At 49.0% G+C, this 22,896-nt stretch overlaps 2 long non-coding RNA genes across 5 annotated transcripts; one reads left to right on the forward strand and one right to left on the reverse strand.

The window, feature by feature from the left end:
* Positions 1 to 485: 485 nt before the first annotated feature.
* On the reverse strand, positions 486 to 7,024 carry LOC105467394 (uncharacterized). 3 transcript variants are annotated; one of them, XR_978799.3, is made up of 5 exons: positions 6,906 to 7,024; positions 6,390 to 6,578; positions 5,481 to 5,810; positions 2,287 to 2,368; positions 486 to 1,887 (listed from the first exon to the last, which is right to left on the reverse strand). It is a non-coding gene; the product is annotated as an uncharacterized lncRNA (long non-coding RNA). The 3 variants fall into 3 exon arrangements; XR_011625498.1 differs by having other exon boundaries at positions 2,287 to 2,439; XR_978798.2 differs by having other exon boundaries at positions 2,287 to 3,039.
* Positions 7,025 to 7,101: 77 nt separating this feature from the next.
* LOC139364178 (uncharacterized) lies at positions 7,102 to 21,484 on the forward strand. 2 transcript variants are annotated; one of them, XR_011625499.1, is made up of 3 exons: positions 7,102 to 7,310; positions 19,054 to 19,149; positions 20,582 to 21,484. It is a non-coding gene; the product is annotated as an uncharacterized lncRNA (long non-coding RNA). The 2 variants fall into 2 exon arrangements; XR_011625500.1 differs by having other exon boundaries at positions 20,915 to 21,484.
* Positions 21,485 to 22,896: the final 1,412 nt, after the last annotated feature.

Consider the following 22,896-nt stretch of genomic DNA (forward strand, 5'->3'; position numbering starts at 1 on the left):
AGTAGCTGGGACTACAGGCGCCCGCCATGTCGCCCGGCTAGCTTTTTGTATTTTTTAGTAGAGACGGGGTTTCACCCTGTTAGCCAGGATGGTCTCGATCTCCTGACCTAGTGATCCGCCCGTCTCGGCCTCCCAAGAGCTCCTAGAATTATTAAGATCCTGCACGATGCATTACAGAAAATATCTTTTATCTGAAGTTGGTTACGCCCAGAAAATGTAGCCTCACCTCAAAAATTGTCTAAAGCCATGATCTGTATCCGTGCAAGAGGGGAGGAGGTCATGAAAGCAAACGAGATGCCATCCCTTTGGGCTCAATATTCTACACCCTACAGAACAGGACAAGCCTGTCGTGGTACTAAATAAATGAGGTTATTTTGGACTCAAACTACGATTAGTTCTTCTGGATGTTGCTAAAGACTATAAAATATTCAGCACGCCCAAATTCAGACTTGTACATGGAATAATTTGTAGCCATTACGAATCTGTAGTAAATCAATTATTTAGGCATTTATTAAGCACCTACAATGTGCTTAATGATTAGCTAGGAGCTATGAAGACTGTAGCAGTCTGAGATGATTCCACTTGCATGGTGGCTAGGAGAATAACTTATGTAAAGGAAGCAAGTTAGGGACTTTATCTAAGTTGGTGGTGCAGACCCCTAGCGCTCACGCATGGTCCCTGGCACACTGTTGGTGCTCAATGATTGCTCATGGCCTGAATGAATCCGCAGCACTTGCCCTTTATGCAGCACTGCCGTGTGGCTCTCTCATTTCAGGAAGTCACAGGGCAGGTGGGTTTGTTGCTAGGGCTGCCTTAAGAAAGTCCCACAGATGGGGGCTGAAACAGCAGACGTTTATTGTCTGAAAGCTCTGGAGGCTGGAAGTCCAAGATCGAGGCGTTGGCAGGGCTGGCTCCTTCTGAGGGCAGTAAGGGAGGGTCTGCTCTGGGCCTCTCTCTGTGGCTTGTAGATGACATCTTCTCCCTGTGTCTCTTCACATCATCTTCCCTCAATGCCTGTCTGTTTCCGTGTCCAAATTTCCCCTTTTTGTAGGGACGCCAATCATATCACACTAGGGCCCATCCTAACGACCTCACTTTACCTTGATGACCTCTGTAAAGACCCTATGCCCAAATACGGTCACATTTTCAGGTCCTGGGGGTTAGGACTGCAACAGATCTTTTTTGGAGGAACATAACTCAACCCATAACAGCAGGGGAGGTTACTTGTGCTGTGGGGTGCAGGCAAATTAAAAGCTTGTCTAGGGTCACATGACTAGGCTGAGCCCACATTGGAGTCTTTTGTGGGGAACCTGTGCTTTCCCCACTTCTCCTGAGGCCCCTCCATGAGGACTAGCCAAAGGGACCTCAGTGCGGAGTGGAGGTGCAGAGCAAAGGCCAGCTGTGCTGGGAGGGAACAGGAGCCACTGGGAGGAGACCCCCAGTGGGACCCATGTAGCGCTCAAGATCCTTTCTAGACTCATGTCAAAATCAAGATTGCTGGAACAGTTTCTTTCAAGGATGAAATCCTTTGTGATCAGGTTCTAAAATTAGGGTTAGCATTTGGGGTGAGGAATTCCAGGATCCCAGATACCCGGTGTGGGCTCCCGGTGGGCTTGCGCCCTTGGCCCTCCCAGCTAAGTGGCTCTGCTGGAGGTGGTGGACCAGAGTGGAGCTCTCCATGGGGCTGATGTGATCCAGGGGTTGAGGGAGAATAACTGAGCAGTTTAGGTTTTTTACAGGGGAAAAAGGGGGGAGGGAGATTGACTGGGAGCCCAGAGTGGGGTTGGGGGAATAGGATATTGAGAAAGTTGGTCAGTCCTGAGTCTCTGGTGCTGGAAGTCTTGGAAAAGTTCAAAGTCAAGCATTCGGGCTGCGGAGAGAGGTTTCCTGGAGAAGAGAAAATAGAAGGCAGAAGGGACTTCTCATGCACAGTGAAAGCCCTGGGGAGAAATGAATCCTGAGCTGTCTTTCTAGGAAGGTGGGTCAGGCTAAGGGAGAGCTGGGTGTGTCCCCAGCATCCAGGTTGGCATAAGGGTCTCTTGGGAGAGGTCCCGCCCAGCGGGCCAGGAGCACCTCCTGCCCATCAAAGTGTGGGTGCCCCAGGTGGGAGCCTCAGAGTTCCTGCTTCCCCCTGCTCTGTCCTCACTCCCACCCACAGAAGTGAGGGGGGATGCAAGCAGAAGGGGATGATGGATTGCAGCTTCTTGCAAAGTGCTTGTGACCCATTAGGAAAGCAGTAGTTTGGAGGCAGGCAGTGTTCTGAGTAGCCTTTGGCAAAGCGCTCACCTGGAGAACAGCATCAGCTTCCCAGCTGGGTCCCAGCCAGGCCCCTGCATCCTTTAGGCTCAGGACCAAGCATCTCATGGGTCTCCACAAAAGTCAGGGGCCAAAAACAAAACAAAACGACAACAACAACAAAAAAAACACATACGGGGTTAGCTGATTTTATGTCGATTTCTCGAATTGGTTAAATTGAGTATTAACCTAAAGCTATCTTGAAAACAATCACTGGGTTAAATTTTCCTACTTCGCAAGGATTTCCGAGGATAAAGTATCACTTTTAAACTTGAGCATTTGGGGGTCTTGGCCCAGGGCTCTGTGCCTTTGAGGGTCCCACTCTGGTCCGCCTCCTCCAGCAGAGCCACTTAGCTGGGAGGGTCAAGGGCACGAGCCCACCTGAAGCCCACACCAGGTATCTGGGATCCTGGGATTCCTCACCCTCAAACCCTAAGCCTTTTTCTAAGGACTGTGCAGGTGTCTTCCCTGGGTCTCCCCTGTGGGCAGACCACACTGCTGGAATGTTCACCCTGGACCTGAGGTGGGGTGGGGTTGGAAGAGTTGTTTAAGGGGTAGGGGAGCTCGGACCTGAGGGCTGAGAGGCTCACAGCCATGCATGTGAGGCCTTTACAGATGTGGGACAAGCCTCCGTGGGTACCCTTGTCCCAGCCTCACGAAGATGAGGAGTGAGTCTGTAGGTGTGCACAGTCATTGTCCACAGATCACAGCCAAGAGTTGATGAAATGTTTTACAGCCAAGGAACTTTAGAAAAAAATTAAAATAATTTTTTTCCAAATACATATTCTAGCATGGAAGAATGACATTTCAAATATAGATTGTGGTGTTGACCAACAGAAAGAAATGGAAGCAAAATTAACACAGGTAGAGAGTTTATTTGGGCCACAGTTGAGGACTGCAGTCCAGGAAGCCCTCCCAAGTTACTTTGGAAAGTGCTCCAGAGAAGAGAGGCTCGAGTTTTTAAACAAAAGAAGACAAATCAGGAAAGGGGCAATTGCAAAACTGTTTTTCAGGAATTCTCATCAGTTTACAGAAATAACATTGATGAGTGATTGTCTATACGTTGTTGAACTACAGGGCACGAGTTACGGTGTCTGGCATGTGGCATTGTTAGGTTGATGCATAGCTACTGGTACCAGTCAACCTAGAGCCCACACAGCAAGCGGCTTCAGGAGATTTATTTTCTCAGGTGGGGCAGTGAGCTGTGACAGCTGTCACATCTGTGCCTCTCTAGGCCTGATCATTTAAAGGGAGCTTGCCTTCCTCAGATAAAAAGTTTCTTTTCTTTGTAGTGGATACATTTGAAGGTGCTGGGTCTGATGCACACTGGGGCTTCTCAAACTCTGAATCCTGCAGCTTCTGAAGTGGCCACCATGCCCTCCCTACAATCCACTTCTATCTCCTTCAATTCCACTGTGCCCAGCAACCAGGACCACCCCTTGAAAACCCAAATCTTAGCTGAGTGCGGTATTGCACGCCTGTAATCCCAGCACTTTGAGAGGCCGAGGCAGGCAGATTGCCTGAGGTCAGGAGTTCAAGACCAGCCTGGCTGACATGGCAAAACCCCGTCTCTACTTAAAAATACAAAAATACAAAAATTAGCGTGGTAGTGGGCGCCTGTAGTCCCAGCTACACAAGAGGCTGAGGCAGGAGGATCGCTTGAACCCGGGAGGTAGAGGTTGCAGTGAGCCAAGATTGCACCACTACACTCCCCTCTGGGTGACAGAGCGAGACTCCATGTCAGAACAAAACCCCGAAACCAAAAAAACACAAAAACAAAAACAAAAAACAAAAAACGAAAACTCCAAAATCTTATGGTATTACTGCCCTCCTGAAATCCCTTTAGCAGCTGGCCACGGCCCTCAGGCTGAAGCTCCACCCCTGGCTCGGCTCCCCAGGCCCTTGGCCTTCTGGTTTCCACTGACTTCAGCCTCATCTCTTCCCCTCCCCTCCCAGCGTTAGTTACACCGCTTGCAGCGCTCCTTGGGTTTCCACAAGCTGCACCCCTGCTGGAGGCCTCATGTCACCCCACGTCCCCTTGCGTCCCTCTCATCCCCCCGCCTCAGCCCGCTCTGGCTGCTTCCTTCTCTAACACCTGACTCAGGCTTTTCCTGGGTTCCCTTAGCCCTGTTCTTCCCTTTTCCCTGTTACCGCCTGTCCCTGTGGGCAGGGATGACTCTTCTCCACCCACCTGTGACCTGTGGAGGGCACAGCTGTGTCTGAATCCTCTCCCTACCCTGGGCACAGCTTGGAGCACACTCAGAAGTGGGTCTTTAGTGCTGAGGATGGGAGTCTAAAAAATGCATGAATTCTAACCCAGTGCATTTGCTAGAAGACTAGAAACTAGCCTAAAAAATGATCTTGCATGAGTTTCCTTTGGGAGGGAATGGCCTTGGCATAGAGCCCCATGCTGGGTATGGGAGGAACCCTCACTGTCATGCTGGGCCACACCGTGTGGAGCCTGTCCCCCAGGTGGAGCCTTTGTTGTCTTCTGTGTCTGGTGCGGCTCTGAGGAGCTCTGAGTGACCTGAAAGTCCTGAGCATGCTGTGCACTCGCCTTCTTTCCTTTCATGCCACATCTCTGCCGATTTGACTCTCAAAGAAGTAGCCCAAGGCTGCTGCATGTGAAGTTGAACTGCCAAGGTGGTCAGATCACCTGAAGTCAGGAGTTTGAGACCAGCCAACACATGGTGAAACCCCACCTCTACTAAAAGCACAAAAATTAGCTGGGCGTGGTGGTGCATGCCTGTAATCCCAGCTACTTGGGAGGCTGAGGCACGAGAATTGCTTGAACCTGAGAGGCGGAGGTTGCAGTGAGCAAAGATTGTGCTGCTGCACTCCAGCCTGCCAGCCTGGGCAACACAGTGAGACTCTGTTACAAAAAAAAAAAAAAAAAAAAAAAAAAAAGAAGTAACTGAAATAAAATGAAAATGGTGCTTGTAGGACGTGAACCAAGCAGATACCCGCAGTTGATTTTGTACCGTTGTTTACACAATGCACGCTTCTACGTGCACGTGTACCTTGCATATTAGACACATAATTACATCTGCCCCACTTAATTTTCAGACGCTCTCCGAGATGGGTGGGGGGTGTGATGGCACAGAAATGCATTACATCATCAGAGTCAAGGCCCCACTGGCAATGCGGTGCTCATTAGTTAAGCAGATATTATTAGGCATGTTTACCTGAGAGGAGAGGAACATTCTGTGAAATAATGAATCTGCTGGTTTCTATTCTTCTCCCTTTGCAGACTGAGTTTTTATTATTTTGATCCCAGTACCCATTAGAAACACATTGAAATGCTTTGCTTCAAAAGCTGCTAAGATTCAGTGGCAAAGGTAGCCTTGCAACGACGTTTTATCTCCAGAGTCCCAAGTTTTGGAGACAAATCCAATGACGCAGGTCTTGTGGTCAAGGGTGATGCAATGGCGCTCTGGGAACAATATCAGGCTCTGTGACTTGGGTGCCTTCTGGGTGTGTGGTGTGTTGTCAGTCTGGCAATTCCTAGAACAACCCTACAAGGTGGTAATTATTATTCTCATGCTGCAGGGGATATCTCCCACCTCCTAGGTGGACTCAGGTCTCGTGGGGCTTAATGCTTAAAAATTCGAGCTGCCGGCCGGGCACGGTGGCTGAAGCCTGTAATCCCAGCACTTTGGGAGGCCGAGACGGGCGGATCACGAGGTCAGGAGATCGAGACCATCCTGGCTAACACGGTGAAATCCCGTCTCTACTGAAAAATACAAAAAACTAGCCGGGCGAGGTGGCGGCGCCTGTAGTTCCAGCTACTCGGGAGGCTGAGGCAGGAGAATGGCGTGAACCCGGGAGGCGGAGCTTGCAGTGAGCTGAGATCCGGCCACTGCACTCCAGCCTGGGCGACAGAGCGAGACTCCGTCTCAAAAAAAAAAAAAAAAAAAAAAAAAAAAATTCGAGCTGCCTTTTAAAGGGAAAAGACTACAAAATTATGAATACAAAATGAGGTTAAGGTCTTGGGAGGGGCCGTGCAAGCTAGGGGCTCTGCAGGTAAGCTTGTTTAGCTTCCCAGCAAATCCACCTCTGAGCTTGCAAATTATAAAGCTGGAATTTGAACTCACATCTGCTGGATGCAAAGTCCGAGGTCTTCCTGTAGCATGACTGTCTTCCTGTGTGGTGAGAAACATCAGGCTGCCGAGGCCAAACAGTGGGTGCGTCGCTTTCCAATGAGGCAGGTGTGCGGGACAGGAAGTGGGAGGGGCTCCTTGCAGGGGAGCGGCTGCTGCCAACGTCTCAGCTGGTGCCTGTTCCTGAGAACGGTTTGGCAGGTGGGGGCCATTTGGAGTCTCTGCTCCTACACCCTCTCACCCCTCCCGGGCTGCTTTCAGAGGAGGGCAAAGGGTATTCGTTCCAGCCTCCAATTTCTTCCTCCCACTCCTCGAAAGCATTTAAGTGAGGAAGGGAGGGAAAACGTAGATAATTCTGCTATTGAGAGGAGGCCTTTTTGTTTTCCCTGCTGGAAGTAAAAGGAGGCATTCTAGCTGGGCAGCCGGCCCCACTCTCCAGGGATCCCTCCATCTGGCCTGGCTGAGGCTGGCCAGCCCCGGCTGTGCCTGGAGGGGTGCTGGGAAGCCTACCTTGCTTCACACTTTCCTCTTCCACACCCAGCCTGTGACTCATGCCTGAAACGCCTCCGCCTCCGTTCAAGCAATTCTTCCTTTTATTGTGAAGCGCTGCTCTCTTCCGGCTCCTCCCCTAAGTCACCACAGGGGAGATTTAAAGGACAGGTTATTTCTCCACCGTGTTCAGGGACAATCCTGTAATCATGGTTTTGGTCACACAGCTTTCAAGTGAGTGTTGTGCAAACGTTTGCTAGGATCTCTCAGGGAGCGTGTTAGAAAAACTCCTGAGCCTGCTCCAGATCAGCAGCCTGAGGTGGGACCAGACTCCTGTCTTTTCAGCAAGCCTCCCCCACCTTTGAGGATGCACCCCAAACCAGAGAATTCCTGCTCTGAGCCATCACTGAAAGCACCAAGAGCCAGGTTTGGGGTTTGTTTTTTGGAATTACACCCAGGTGCCTGAACAATTGCTGTCTCTGGAATCAGTGCAAAGTTACCAGGAGCTGCAGAAACCCAGAGAGACTAGAAGGAGGGGAGAGCTTGGCTCTAACACACGCAGACTCCCCATTGCCCACGTCCACCCCCAGACCACCTCGCTGCAACCAACCATGAGCTTTGCAGAGGGCAGGCACGCCCCAGGGGCTCTCAGCATCACCCCCCTGCCCCTACCTGTGACCAGAGTCTCCCTGAATTCTCAGCTCTGTCTTCCCAATTCGAGGAGCCTGCCAGGCCCCACCTGGGTAACCCTGTCCATGCTGTGGCCTGGAAACCCTCTCAAGAAAGGAAGCTGGGTTAATTGCAGGCTCACTTTATTTTCCACATTCTCAGAAATCATTGTGCCTAGTTGCCTGATATCCAGTGTATTAGTCTGTTCTCATGCTGCTGATGAAGACATACGTGAGACTGGGTAAATTATAAAGAAAAAGAGATTTAATAGGTTTAATGGACTCACAGTTCCACAGGTCTAGGGAAGCCTTACAATCACGGCAGAAGGTGAAAGGCACATCTTATATGGTGGTGGACAAGAGAGAATGGAACCAAGTGAAGAGGGAACCCCCTTATAAAACCATCAGATCTCATGAGACTTACTCACCTCCACGAGAACAGTATGCGGGAACCACCCCCATGATTCAAATATCTCCCACCAGGTTCCTCCCACAACACATGGGAATTATGGGAACTACAATTCAAGATGAGATTTGGGTGGGGACACAGCCGAACCGTATCATCCAGTGTCTCGAGAACTCTTGTTTTATACATTTGGTTCAATTTATTTTGATTTTTTCAGGCAGGAGAGGAAATCCGTTCTCTATGATTCCATCTTGTTTGGGAGTGAAAGTGTTCATTTTCTTTTAAAACAGACAATATCCTTCCAAATCTATAGTTACTTCACTCATCCATCACTCATCCATAACCACTGTTAATATTTTGGTCTACATTCTAAGATTTTTTTTTTTTCTGTGCATATGTGTGCATGCAGCAGGGTCACAAAATCACTCACAGTACATCAGATATGCAAAGATAATAGAGTGTCTTCATTTTCCTACTTAATTAATCTGATCTTTCTTGAAAGGTATTCTTTTCTGGGTAATACGATGCGGAAAAACATCCATTCTAGTAACCTTAGTCTAATACAAACATTTACCCAATTCCTCGAGCAGCTCACCATTCTGAGGCTGAAGTGTTTGGCCAGTGGGGCTTCTGATGGCTGCCACTGTCTACACCTCTACTCCAGATTGGGTCTGGGCACATAGCGGGTGGGTTGCAGGATTTGGGGGTTCTTTTGGTAGCCAGGAGGAAGGAATCCTCTGGTCCACACATGTTCTCCAAGTTTCCCTGACTTTGGCTGCAGAGTAGTTGGCCTGGGCTACTTCATGGAATGGAGTGGTGGCTGCCGAGGAGCAATGGATCATGGGAGATCAGGTCACGTAGGGTTTTGTGGCCACTGCGAAGACTTTGGCCTTTTTTTTTGTTTGTTTTTTGACACAGGATCTCGCTCTGTTCACCCAGGCTGGAGTGCAGTGGTATGATCTTGGCTCACTGCAGCCTCGACCTCCCAAGTTCAAGCAATCCTCCTGCCTCAGCACCTCAAGTAGTTGGGATTACAGGCATGCGCCCTGCACATGGCTAATTTTTGTAGTTTTTGTAGAGATGGGATTTCACCCTGTTGCCCAGGCTGGTCTTGAACTTCTGAGCTCAAGTGATCTGCCCACCTTGGCCTCCCAAAGTGTTGGGATTACAGGTGTGAGCCACCGCACCTGGTCAAGACTTTGGATTTTATCCCAGATGAAATAGGGAAGCCACTGGAGGGCTTCAGTGTGGTGGTAGGAGGCAAATATTGATTGAAAAGCATTCAAGAGAAAATAGGAGGAGAGAAATTGAAGATAGTCATAGATACTTCTGGCTGGGTGCAGGGGGTCACACCTGTAAGCTCAGCACTTTGGGAGGCTGAGGCAGGGATTGCTTGAGGCCAAGAGTTCCAGAGCTGCCTGGGCAACATAGCAAGACTCTATAAAATTGTTTTTGATGGAAATCTCGCTCTGTCGCCCAGGGTGGAGTGCAGTGGTGCAATCTCAGCTCACTGCAACCTCCGCCTCCCAGGTTCAAGTGATTCTCCTAACTCAGCTGCCTGAGTAATTGGGATTACAGGTGCCGCCACCACACCTGGCTAATATTTTGTATTTTAGTAGATATGGGGTTTTACCATGTTGGCCAGGCTGGTCTCCAACTCCTGACCTCAGGTGATCCGCCCACCTTGGCCTCCCAAAGTGCTGAGATTACAGGCATGAGCCATTGCGCCCAGCCTACAAAAAATTTTTACAAGTTAGCTGGGCATGATGGTGCGCACCTGCAGTCACAGCTACTAAGAGGCTGAGGTGCGAGAATTGCTTGGGCTCAGGAGATCGAGGTTGCAGTGAGCTGTGAATAGGCCACTGTACTCTGGCCCAGATGGATACTTCCAAAGAGTCTTGCTATAAAGGACAGCAGAAAGGGAGAGAGAGATTTTATTAGTCCATTCCCACGTTGCCAGTAAAGACATACCTGAGACTGGGTAATTTATAAAGGAAAGAGGTTTAATTGACTTACGGTTCAGCATGGCTGGGGAGGTCTCAGGAAACTTACAGTCATGGCAGAAAGGGGAGAAAACATGTCCTTCACATGGCGGCAGCAAGGAGAAGTGCTGAGCAAAAAGGGGGAAACGCCCCTTATTAAACCATCAGATCTCGTGGTAACTCACTCACTATCATGAGAACAGTAGCATGGGGGTAACCACCCCCATGATTCAATTGCCTCTCCCATGACAAGTGGGAATTATGATAACTACAATTCTAGATGAGATTTGGTTGGGGACACAGTCAAACCATATCAGAGATCAAGTCTTAATTTTTTTAATGAATTAATTATTATAATGGGAGATGACGCAATGCTCCAGTAGGGAGGACAAATCAACAATTGGTGGTGATGGAGCGCTGCAGAAATGGGGAAGCCAGCGCCTGAGTGGAGGGTCAGAATCTTTGCGTGTTTTCCTTCAACCTTGTTCAGCTTAACGGGTGCTGGCACAGTGTTGTAATTGACCAGGTTGGAAGTTTTTTCCAGGCCAGTATGAGAAATTAGAGAAAGGTGAGGGGGCTGAAGGTGCACAGGAGAGAGGGGCGGCACAATGGACCATGGAGTCCACATGGAAAGAAGGGGAATGAGGACATGAGGTAGAGGAGGGACAATTATATTCTATTTAACCCAAATGCATCCCAAATGTCACCTCAACATGTCATCAACATTCAGAATTATTAGTGAAGTATTTTACATTTTTTTCCCACACTATGGCTTTGAAACCTTGCATGTAGTTTACACGAACAGTGCCTCTCATTTTGGACCAGGCTCATTTTGAGGGGTTTGTGGCCACTCTGTTGGACAGCACACAGGGATCTAGAGAAGGAGCGTGGGAGAGGTGGCCGAGCACGGGTAGACGGCAAGATCATTGGAGGAGCAAAGGTCAGGGAAGGAGGAGGATCATCTCTGTGGAGATTTAAATTGCCAAGAATTAGGACAGGGATTTAGTGAGAGTGACAATGAGCTGGGAGTGGGAATCTTCCAGGAACAAGACGGAGGGGACTAGGGTCTGCAGAGAACCAGACAGGAAAGGTGGCACAGAGCATAGTGTGATGGCACCAGCTTCAAGGTTGGCGAGTTTGGGGAAGGTGGGGGTTGATCTAGAAGTAACCACAATGGAGGATGCTCCAGGGGCCCAGGTTCCAGTCAGAGCAAGCAGGTGGAGAGAAGCTGTGGGAAGGAGGAGCTTTTGCTCACGGCATGTCTCAAGCTCCAGAGGAAATAGTGAGGGTTTTTGAGAGTAAGGAGGCCTGGAGGTGGGGCTGGATTAGGAGGTGAGCATGGCCTTACTGGGATTAGGGCACAGTGTGAAGTGACAACCTGGGCGTCCTGTGTCTTTGGTGAATGAGGAGAACAGAATTTGCAGCTGTGCACTGAGGCTGAGTTAGAGTGCACTCTTTGGCCTGACGTGTAGGCTTTGCCACTTTCCACGGTGTAAATACTCCCACCACAGCTCATTTCAAGCTACCAGTGGTTTAACAGCAGGCTCGTGGAATATTTAAACACTTAACAATGGGCTCTTGCAAGCTGGCACAAGCCACTTCCTGTAGCAGATAGCTGGGTATAGGGCACCATGGGATAGGTCCTGGAGGTCTCCACAGCAGATGGGGGAGGGATGTGGGGGGGGGGTGTGAGTTGGGGGAGGGAGGCATGGAGATCTTGTCAGAATTACTCAGAGCTCTAACACCCTTTCTTTTTTTTTTGAGACAGTGTCTCGCTTTGTTGCCCAGGCTGGAGTGCTGTGGCACGATCACGGCTCACTGCAGCCTTGACCTCCCTGGCTCCAGTGATTCTCCTGCCTCAGCTTCCCAAATATCTGGGATCACAGGTGCATGCCATCATACCTGGCTAATTTTAAAAATGTTTTTGTGAGTTAGGGTCTCGCTGATCTCAGACTCTTGAGCTCAATCAATCCTCCTGCCTGAGCCTCCCAAAGTGCTGGGATTACAGGCGTGAGCCACTGTGTACGGCCTTTTAACCCCCATTTGACCCCTGCCAGGGAGTCTGCAGAAATGGACTGCACATCACAATGGCTGCTTTTTTTTCAATTTTTTTGTTGTGGTAAAATATGCATAACAAAACATTTACCATCGTAACCCTTTTTAAGCCTACAGTTTGTAATGTGCAAACATCACCAGGTATCTCCATAACTCTTTTCATCTTGCAAAGTGGAAATTCCATACCCGTTAAACACTAACTCCCCATTGCCCCTCTCCAGCCCCTGGCCCCCACCATTCTCCCTTCTGTCTCTATGTTTTTGCCTACTCTAGTGCCTCATATAAGGGGAATCATCTAGTATTTGTCTTTTTGTGACTGGATTACTTCACGTGACATAGAGTCCTCAAGGTTCGCCCATGTTGTAGTAGCAGATTGCATAATGTTCTTCTTCTTCTTCTTCTTTTTTTTTTTTTGAGATGGAATCTTGCTCTGTTGCCAGGCTGGAGTGCAGTGGCACAGTCACTGCAACCTCCGCCTCCTGGGTTCATGTGATTCTTCTGCCTCAGCCTCCCAAGTAGCTGGGATTACAGGTGCCTGCCACCAGACCCAGCTAACTTTGTTTTTTTTTTTTTTTAGTAGAGATGGAGTTTCACCATGTTGGCCAGGCTGGTCTCAAACTGCTGACCTCGTGATCTGCCTGCCTTGGCCTCCCAAAGTTCTGGGATTACAGGCATGAGCCACATGTCCTTCTTTTTTAAGGCTGAGTGATATTCCCTTGTCTGGATGGGCTACTTTTCACTTATTCACTCATCCATCCACAGACACTTTGGACTGCTTCCATGTTTTAGCTATTGTGAATACTGTTGTTATGAACATGGGTGTGCAAATATCTCTTTGACTGCCCGCTTTTAATTCTTTGGGGTGTATACCCAGAAATGGAATTGCTGGATCTTGTAGAAATTCTATTTTTAATTTTTGAGGGATACTTATTATATTAGTCAGGGTTCTCTAGAGGGACAGAACTAACAGGATATATATATACACACACACACATATATATACACACATATATACACACATATATATACATACACACACACACATATACACAAAGGAGAGTTTATTAAGGAGTATTAACTCACACAATCACAAAGTCCCACAATAGGCTGTCTTCAGGCTGAGGAGCAAGGAAGCCAGTCTGAGCCCCAAAGCTGAGGAACTTGGAGTCCGACGTTCAAGGGCAGAAAGCATCCAGCACGGGAGAAAGATATAGGCTGGGAGGCTAGGCCAGTCTAGTCTTTTCATGTTCCTCTGCCTGCTTTATATTCTGGCTGCACTGGCAGCTGATTAGATGGTGCCCACCCAGATTAAGGGTGGGTCTGCCGTTACCCAACCCCTTACTCAAATATGAATCTCCTTTGGCAACACCCTCACAGACACACCCAGGAATGATACTTTGCATCCTTCAATCCAGTCAGGCTGACACTCGGCATTAATCCTCACACCCATGTTGTTTCCACAGCAGCTGCACCACTGTAATTCCCGCCACCAGTGTACAAGGGGTCCAATTTCTCCACATCCTCCCTAACACTTATTTTCTGTGGTTTTTTTCTTTTTTTTTGATAGTACATCTTAGTGGCTGTGAGCTGGTATCTCATTGTAGTTTTGATTTGCATTTCTCTAATGTCAGTGACTTTTAATTTTAATTTTTATTGTTTTATTTTTAACTTTTTTCTTTTGTAGAGACAGGCTTTCACCATGTTATCCATTCTGGTCTTGAACTCCTGGGTTCAACTGATCCTCCTTCCTTGGCCTCCCAAAGTGCTGGGATAACAGGCATGAGCCACCATGCCTCTGGCTTTTAATACACATTTTTGTGTATCTTCACTGTGATGAGCCACCTAGATCCCCCTTCTGGGAAGGACTTGTTACCCCAGCTGCTTGGGTGCCTTCAACTCTCAGTCCCTTCAGAGACTGTCCAGCTACAAAGAGCCACCCTGTCCAAAGCCGGGACTCTTCCTGGCAGCTGCATTCAACGACACCTCAATGTGGGGGTCATCTCTGCCCGAGTCAGGAAGGGCTCCCGGAGCCACTCTACTCAGAGGGTCCTGTGGGATCTTTGGGGCTATCACTGGGTCTGTGTGGAAGTTTGCCTTCTCCTTCGTCCAATCCTGCTTCTCTCTCCTCCTTCCACCAATGCCGAGGCAAGCCCCTCGTAAACATCCCGTGGTGCCTCCCTAGGAACCCAACATGCCAGGCTCGCTTTACGTAGACTGGCATCTGAGTCAGCTTGATGGGGTGGGAAGATGTCCGTTTTAATTTGCATCTCTTTGTTAACTGTTGAGGTTGAATTTTTTTTTTTTTACAAGCATTGACTGAATGACTTCCTTTGTGGATTGCCTTTGCGAATGACTTCCTTTGCCTGTTTTTCTACTGAGATGTTTGTCTTTTTCTTATTGGTAAGAGTGCACACATATATTACTGTCATAAAGATATAATCTTTGCTTTTCGGATATGGTTCACAAAATGTTCTCACGTTCCCCACTCGGCCGTGCGCCTGTTACTTTTGTGGTTTGGGGCACAGGCGTAGCCACACTGCCCCGCCACTTCCTAACTCTGTAGCTTTGGGTGCATTGCTTCACCTACCAGAGCCTTTGTAGTACCTTGCAGGTTTGTCGTGGGAATTAAATGGGTTAATAAAGTACTTATAACAGGGCCTGGAATACAGCGAGTATGAGATAATTATTTGCTATTTTTATTAGTGTCTATATTATTTTTCTTATTGGCCATATATATAGTATTATATTTTATGCAGTTAAAGCTATCTTTTTTGTTTTTTGTCTTTGGAGTGATATGTAGAAATAACTTCTTTATTTTTATTTTATTTTATTTTATTTTATTCTTGTAGAGACAGGGTCTCATTATGTTGCCCAGGCTGGTCTCAAACCCCCAGGTTCCAGTGATCCTTCTGCTTCAGCCTCCCAAAGTGTTGGGATTATAGGCATGAGTCACCACGCCCAACCAGCTTCTTTAAGATTATATAAGTATTTACCTCCATTTTCTTTCTAGTACCTTTATTACCGGTAAAAGGTGTCCAGGTTCTTGGCGTCTTGAACAAATAAGTGGACAAAATGCACAAACAAAGCAGGGAAGGAAGGAAGGGATTTATTGAAAATGGAAGTACTCCCCACAGTGTGGGGGCAGGCCTGAGCATAGGGGCTCAAGGGCCCCATTGCAGAATTTTTGGGACTTTACCCCCTAGAGGATTGCACTGGTTACTTTGGGTATACCTGATGTAAATGGAGAGAATGAAGTAAAGTTACAAAGTCATTTAGGGCATATGCCCTATGGAGAGGATATATCCTATTATAGCTGAAGTGTGAATCAGCCTTCTGTTCCCTGCCTCCAAAACCCTATTTTCCTGCCATGAAACCCTCATGGTTTCATTAAAAAAAAAAAATTATATATATATATATATATATATATATATAGCTATATATATAAATATATAATATATATTATTTTTGTATATCTCCGTATATATGTGTGTGTGTCTATATATGTGTATATATATATATGGAGAGAGAGAGAAAGAAGAGACAGAAAGAAAGAGACAGGGTCAGGGTCTCACTCTGTCACCCAGGCTGGAGGGCAGTGGTGTGATCTCGGCTCACTGCACCCTCCACCTCCTGGTCTCAAGTGATGCTCCCACCTCAGCCTCCCAGGTAGCTGGGACAACAGTCACATACCACCATGCCTGGCTAATCATTAGTATTATTTTTTATTTTTTGGTAGAGATAGAATTTTATTATGTGCCTAGGCTGGTCTCGAATTCCTGGGCTCAAGCCCATCCACCTGCCTCAGCCTCCCAAGGTGCTGGGATTATAAGCAAGAGCCACTGTGCCTGGCCTAAAAATATGTATGTTTGGATCTTACATCCATCTGGAATTCAGAACATATTTTTGATGTGAGGTTTAATAGATCCATATTTCTTGAGTATCTAACATTCCTTTTCGGCCCCAACTTGGCCCCCTCTTTTTAAATAAACCTTTTCTTTGAGGATAGCTATAGAGGCACAGAATCATTGTGAAGCTAGTACGGAGCATTCTGTCCCTCTCACATGATCTCCCTTATTACGAACACCTCACAGCGTATGGCACATCTGTCACCATTACCGCACCGTTATTGACACCTTAAGTTCACACTTTATTCAGATTCCCTTAGTTTTTCCCTAATGTCCTCTTCCTGTTCCATGCTTCCACTCAGGCCCCCAAGTGACATTCAGGTGACATGCGTCCTTAGGTTCCTCTCGACGGTGACAGTTTCAACGTGACAGTTTTGAGGATATGTGGCCGAGGGCTTTGTAAGATGTCCCTCAGTTGGGATTTGTCTGATGTTCTTATGGTTAGACTGGGGTTATAGGAGGCCATTTCATCACATCGAGGTCAAGGGTCTGTGCCATCCACGCCACTTATCCCTGTTGATGCTGGCCTTGACCACCTGGCAGAGGTCATGTTTATGGGATTTCAATAAAAACGGAGCACAGGAAGGGGAACATCACACACTGGGGCCTGTTGTGGGGTAGGGGGAGGGGATAGGGATATCATTTACATTATACCTAATGTAAATGACGAGTTAATGGGTGCAGCACACCAACATGGCACATGTATACATATGTAACAAACCTGCACGTTGTGCACATGTACCCTAGAACTTAAAAAGTATATAATAATAATAAAAAAAACGGAGCTCCTCCCCCTGGCCCGCCCCCGTGCTGTCCTTTTGCGATGCGTCTTTTAGTGCAGCCCACGCTCAGGAGCCAGGAGTTCTGCTGCTCCTCCCTGAGGGAGGTGTTTCCGCATACATTAGGTGGAATTCTTCTGCGGGAGATTCACCTGTCCCCTCTCCAGGTGTTTATCCAGTCACTCATCTGGATCCCCACAGACTCAAGGACGTTTGCTTTCTGCTTTGGGTCATAACCCAGTACTGTTTTATTTTGTGCCCCCAATTGTCCCAGCCTAGGCCATTGAGAGCTCCTTCAGGGGCCTCCTGGGTCCTTCATCATCACTGTGGGCTCCTTCTGAGCTCCCTGTTTCGTGTCTGGCCCCTGTGATCCACTGTGTCCTGTGTCCCGTCATCCCTGTGTCCTGTGCCTTGTTGTCACTGTGTCCTGTCATCACTGTGTCCTGTCGTCACTGTGTCCTGTGGTCACTGTGTCCTGTGGTCACTGTGTCCTGTGTCTCGTTGTCACTATGTCCTATTGTCACTGTGTCCCGTGTAAACTGCTGCTTGGCCTCTGTGAGTCTCTCAACACCTTAGCCCTGAGCTTCTGGAGGGAGTGCTTCCTGTCTGTGGAAGTTGCTGAGGGGACAGGCGCACACCTGGAGAGTCACTCCAGGACAGAACCCAGGGAGGAGAGGGCCGCTGGGAGAGGCATTTGTGGAAACAGAGAGAGATGGGGCCCGAAGAGCCCTGGAGACTGCTGCGCCCAGATCTATGCTTGGCCTATTCAGTTATTGAGCTAAGAATCCTTCCTACTCCCCTCCCCTCCCCTCACAGCATATGGTACATTTGTCACCATTATAGCACCATTATTGACACCTTAAGTCCACCTTTTATTCAGATTCCCTTAGTTTTTCCCATGTCCTCTTCCTGTTCCACGATTCTACTCAGGACTCCACGTGACATTCAGGTGACATGCCTCCTTAGGCCTCTCCCTTCCCCTCTTTTCCCCTCCCTGCCCCTCCCCGCTCCTGTCTTCCCCTCCCCTCTCCTCCCCCTCCTCCCCTCCCTTCTCCTTCCCTCCCCTCCCCTTTCCTCCCCTCTCCTCTCTTTTCCTTTTCATTGACACAGGGTCTCACTCTGCCACGATCTTGGCTCCAGCCTGAACCTCCAAGTCTCAAGCAATCCTCTCACCTCAGCCTTCCAAGTAGCTGAGACTATAGGCATGTGCCAGCACACCAAGCTGTTTTTTGGTATTTTTTGTACAGACAGGGGTTTCACCATGTTGCCAAGGCTGGTCTCGAACGCCTGAGAGGACACGTTTCTGTGGCTGAAGCCCCGCGTCTGTGGGATTTGTTAGAGCAGCCCTGGCTGGCTAATATCGTGGCTTGGACTAGACATGACCCCTTCACGGTTCTGGAGGTCAGAAGTCTGAGACCACGGTGCAGGCAGGGCTGTGCTCCCTCTGAGGGTGCTAGGAGGGCCTGTTCCTGGCCTCCCTCAGAGCTTCTGCTGGTTCCTTGGCTTGGGGAAGCAGAACTCCAGTCCGCACGTAGCACTCTCCCTGTGTGCGTACCTGTGTCCAAATTTCCCCTTCTGGATAAAGACACCAGTCAGGTGGACTAGGACCCACTCTAATGACCACATCTTCACTTCCATACATCTGCAATGACCCTGTATCCAAATAAGTTCACATTCTGAGATGCTAGGAGCTACGACTCCAACACATGGATTTTGGCAGACACAATTCAACCTGTTACAGAGTGAATTTCTCTGAGAAATTCCAGTGCTGAAGCCCTGGCCTCCAATGTGACCACATTCAAAGATAGGGCCATCAGGGAGGTAACTAAGGTTATGAGGCCGCAAGGGTGGGGCCTTAAGCCAATAGGGTTGGCGTCCTTATGGGGAGAGGAAAGACACCAGAGACCATCCCCTCTCTAAGCGTGCACAGGGAAGAGGCCATGGGAGGATGCCGTGAGAAGATGACACCCACAGGCCAGGAAGAGAGGCCTTCCCCGAAACCAACCTCACGGGTGCCCTGATGTGGACTTCCAGCCTCCAGAACTATGAGAAACAAGCTTCTGCTGTTTAAGCCACCCAGTCTGTGGCACTTCTTATGGCAGCCTGAGCAGAAGAAAATGCCACCCAGGGCCTTAGCTATTAAATCGTTTGGTTGCAAATGACAGAAACTTAAACCACTTTAACCAAAGGAAAATTTCTAGCTGGGCTTAGTGGCTAACACCTGTAATCCCAGCACTTTGGGAGGCTGAGGTGGGCAGATCCCTTGAGCCTGCTCGTTGCGCCCTCACATGCTCTATTTTTATGCACTCACACATCCCTGTTGTCTCTTTCTGTGTCTGAATCACCTCTTTTCTTTCTTTTTTTTTTTTTTAAGGACATCAGCCAGGTTGGATTAGGGCCAACCTAAGGCCTCCTTTTAACTGAATCACCTCTTTAAAGGCCCAGTCTCCAAATGCAGCCACATTCTGAGGTACTGGGGGTGAGGGCTTCAACATAGGAATCGGGGGGTGAGGGGTGGCTGGGGGACACAGCCTGTGAGCTTTGTTATGGCAGCTCAAGGAAACTCTACAGCCTCTAGAGGATTTGTCTTTAAGGGGCTGGTCCCTCAAGCCGGCTCTGTGCAGTCTCAGGGAGGTCTCCTCTGGTCCTGCCCTCTATGCTGACCCTCATACCACAGCCTGGCCTGTGACTCCCAGTGCCACGGCCCCTCCCTTCCTTCCTAACTCCTCTCCACTCCCTGCCCACATTAGTATCTCCCCAGCTGCCCATTCACAGGCACCTCCTGCATCCCCACTTCCACTGTGCCCGCTGGATAACTGCACCTGTCCATTCTAAATAAAGATGCATTTATTGAGTGTCTAGGGATCTGCCCTGGCAGTGCCCATGGTCTAAAAAGGAAGTCAGACAAGTAAAGACTGCGGGTTGTGAGATAATTACAACTGGGCACTATCTGGGGCAGACACGTCACTCCACAGCCCATGTCCTGCGGCCAGCAGGGGCGCCTTTTCCTTGTTGGCACAGAGACTCCTTGCAGGCCAGCCAAAGAGGGGGCACAGGGTGGCATTCTGGGAGCTGAGGGTGGCTCTGCTGAGGAGTGGACATGGAGCTGGGTGTTGGTGAAACTCTCCTGTTGAGAGGCTGCCCGGGTGGCCGCGGGCAGCAGGGGGCTCCGACTGGGGAATGTGGGCAGGTGCAGCGGCAGGAGAGCTGAGGGGTGCAGTGGTGGGAGAGCTGAGGGGTGCAGCGGCGGGAGAGCTGAGGGGTGCAGAGCTGGGTCAGGGGCCCGGGAGAGTGCAAGGGAGAAACACACGAAGGCATGAGCCGAGGCAGCCACTGTGGGAACGAGAGGTTGACAACAGGAGCCAGAGGAATGGAGAGCTGGTGTCCTGCAGGGGTGAGTGGGGCAGGAAGTTACCCCCTGGCAGGCCTGTTGAGGGGCTGGGATGTGTATGGTTAGTATCGGGTCAGCGGTTCCGCTGCAGTCTGCTTCAGTTTGAAATTCTATGCCTGCGGAAGACGGAGAGCCTCCAAATCTTCAACACTGCAGCCAGCAGGGGAGGGGATGCAGCCCGGTTGGCGTCTTGGGGTGGGGCAGGCAGGTCAGGGGGTGTTGCTCAGACCCAGTGGGCAGACCTCGATGAGTTCTCACCAGTGTGACTGTTCACGCTGCCTCCCACTGGCCCTCACTGACCACGTCCTGTTCCATACTCAGGTTTCTGACCCATGATATGGTTTGGATCTGTGTCTCCGCCCATATCTCATGTGGAATTGTAATCCCCAATATGGAGATAGGGCCTGGTGGGAGGCAGCTTTGCCAGGCCTGGAGGTCACCATCTGGTCAGCCACGGGATTTATTCATCCCAAAGGGGGCTCTTGGCTTAGTGCGGGGTGAATGTCCACAGGTCCCAGAGGACCCAAGAGCGGAGGCTGGAAGTGGAGCTGCCCCTGGAGAGAGGCCAGCACTGGAGTGCTGTAGTCCGTTCTTGCACTGCTGTAAAGAACTACCTGAGACTGGGTAATTTATAAAGGAAGGAGGTGCCATTGGCTCGTGGTTCCACAGGCTGTACAGGAAGCATGGCAGCATCTGCCTCTGGGGAGGCCTCAGGGAGCTCTGACTTATGGCGGAGGCCAAGCAGGAGCACCAAGGGGGATGGTGTTAAACCATGAGAAACCGCCCCATGATCCAGTTACCTCCCACCAGGCCCCACTTCCAGCATTGGGGTTTGCAATTGCAGTATTCCCACCTCTGCCCGGGCTTTCCTGGACAAACACTTGAAGATCTGCAAGACAGAGAAGCAGACGCCCCCAAAGCTTCCACTCACAGCCCTGCAATACCTGGGTTGCCTGCCTCCCTCCGTAGTATGACACACATTTAACTCCTCAACTCAAGAGTGAGATCAAGTTCCTCTTCACTGCTTGTGCATGCATGAGGGGAGGGCGCCTACAACTCAGATGATCCAAGCACTGGCACCAAAGGCTCAGAATCCTCTGGACCAGCTCTGCCCAATAAGAATGTCATGTGAGCCACAAGTGCGAACCACATAGGTGATTTAAAAACTCTTAGTGCTCACATTTAAAAAGTAAAAAGAAAAAGGTGACATTGATTTTAGTAATATATTTAATGTAGTCCAAAATAATGCTCAAAACATTATCACTGCAACATGCCATCAAAATAAAACTTATGAATGAGATATTTAGCCTTCATCCTTTTTTCCTACTAAATTTTATTTTTAATTGAGAACAGAGGCTCACTCTGAAACCCAGGCTGGAGTGCAGTGGCATAATCATAGCTTACTGAAGCCTCGACCTCCCAGGCTCAAGGTATCCTTCCACCTCAGCCTCCTGAGTAACTGGGACTACAGGTGCTTGCACCATGCCTGGCTAATTTTTAAAAATTTCTACAGAGACAGGGTCTCGCTATGTTGCCCAGACTGGGAATTTTTTTTCTAGAAATGGGGTCTTCCTATGTTGCCCAGGCTGGTCTCAAGGGATCTTCCCACCTCAGCCTCCAAAATTGTTGGGATTATAGGTGTAAGCCACTGTACCCGACCTTTATACAGAATCATTACATTCCAGTGTATATTTTGCATTTTATAGCCCAGCCCAATTCATACTGGCTCAGTAGTCACATATGGCTTGTGGCTGTGTCTTGGTCATTATAGGTGTTATGGACTACATGTTTGTCTCCTCCAAACTCATGTGTTGAATTCCTAACCTTCAATACAAGGATATTCAGAGGTGGGGCTTTGGGATGTAATTAGGTCATGAGGGTGCAGCCCTCATGAATGGGATTAGTGCCCTTATACAAAGAGACAACGGAGTTTGCTCCTCCTCTCTCTGCTGCCTGCCATGTGAGGACACAATGAGAAGGTGGCTATCTGCAAACCTGGAAGTGAGCTCGTATCAGACAGCGGATCTACCAGCACCTTGATCTTGGACTCCCCAGTCCCTAGAACTCTAAGAAACAAATCTGTTATTTAAGTCACCCACTTAATGGTAGTTTGTTACCACAGCCTGTCTTAGTCCATTTACTGTGGCTTATAACAAAATACCTGAAACTGTGTAAGTAAAGAAACAAGACTTATTTCTTACAGTCCTGAAGGCTGGGAAGTCCAAGGTTGAGAGGCTGCATCTGGTGAGGGCCCTCATGCTGGCAGGGACTTTCTGCAAAGTCCCAAGGCAGCCCACGGCATCACAAGATGAGGAGCTGAGTGTGTGAGCTCAGTTCTCTCTTCTTGTTATGGAGCCACAAGTCCTACTCCCAAGAACATCCAGTAGCCCATTACTGCCTGAATGGAGTAATCTACTCATAAGAGAAGAGGACATATGACATAATCACCTCTAAAGGCCCCACCTCCCAATACTGCCACATTAGGGATTAAATTTCAACATGAGGACGGAGACAAATATTTAAACCATAGCACAGTGCAAGCCAGGGAAGACAGTAGGTCTAGTACGGCCCGGGATAAGAAGGGAACTGCTAAAATCATGCATGAGCAGAAGACAGCCAGTGAGACACTAGAACCAGCCTTTGTAGCCACAGCAATGGACCAAGAACACCCAGCATCTTCTCATATACTTGTCAAGACATTAGAAAGAAAAGTGGTGCTGCAAGATTATAGTTGAGTGGGGAGAGATCCCAGTGGGTGGGGTGAGATCTCAGTGGGTGGGGAGAGATCTCAGTGGGTGGGGAGATATCTTGGTGGGTGGGGTGAGA

The sequence above is a fragment of the Macaca nemestrina genome, chromosome 7 (assembly GCF_043159975.1).
Source record: "Macaca nemestrina isolate mMacNem1 chromosome 7, mMacNem.hap1, whole genome shotgun sequence".
Classification (NCBI taxonomy): Eukaryota; Metazoa; Chordata; class Mammalia; order Primates; family Cercopithecidae; genus Macaca; species Macaca nemestrina.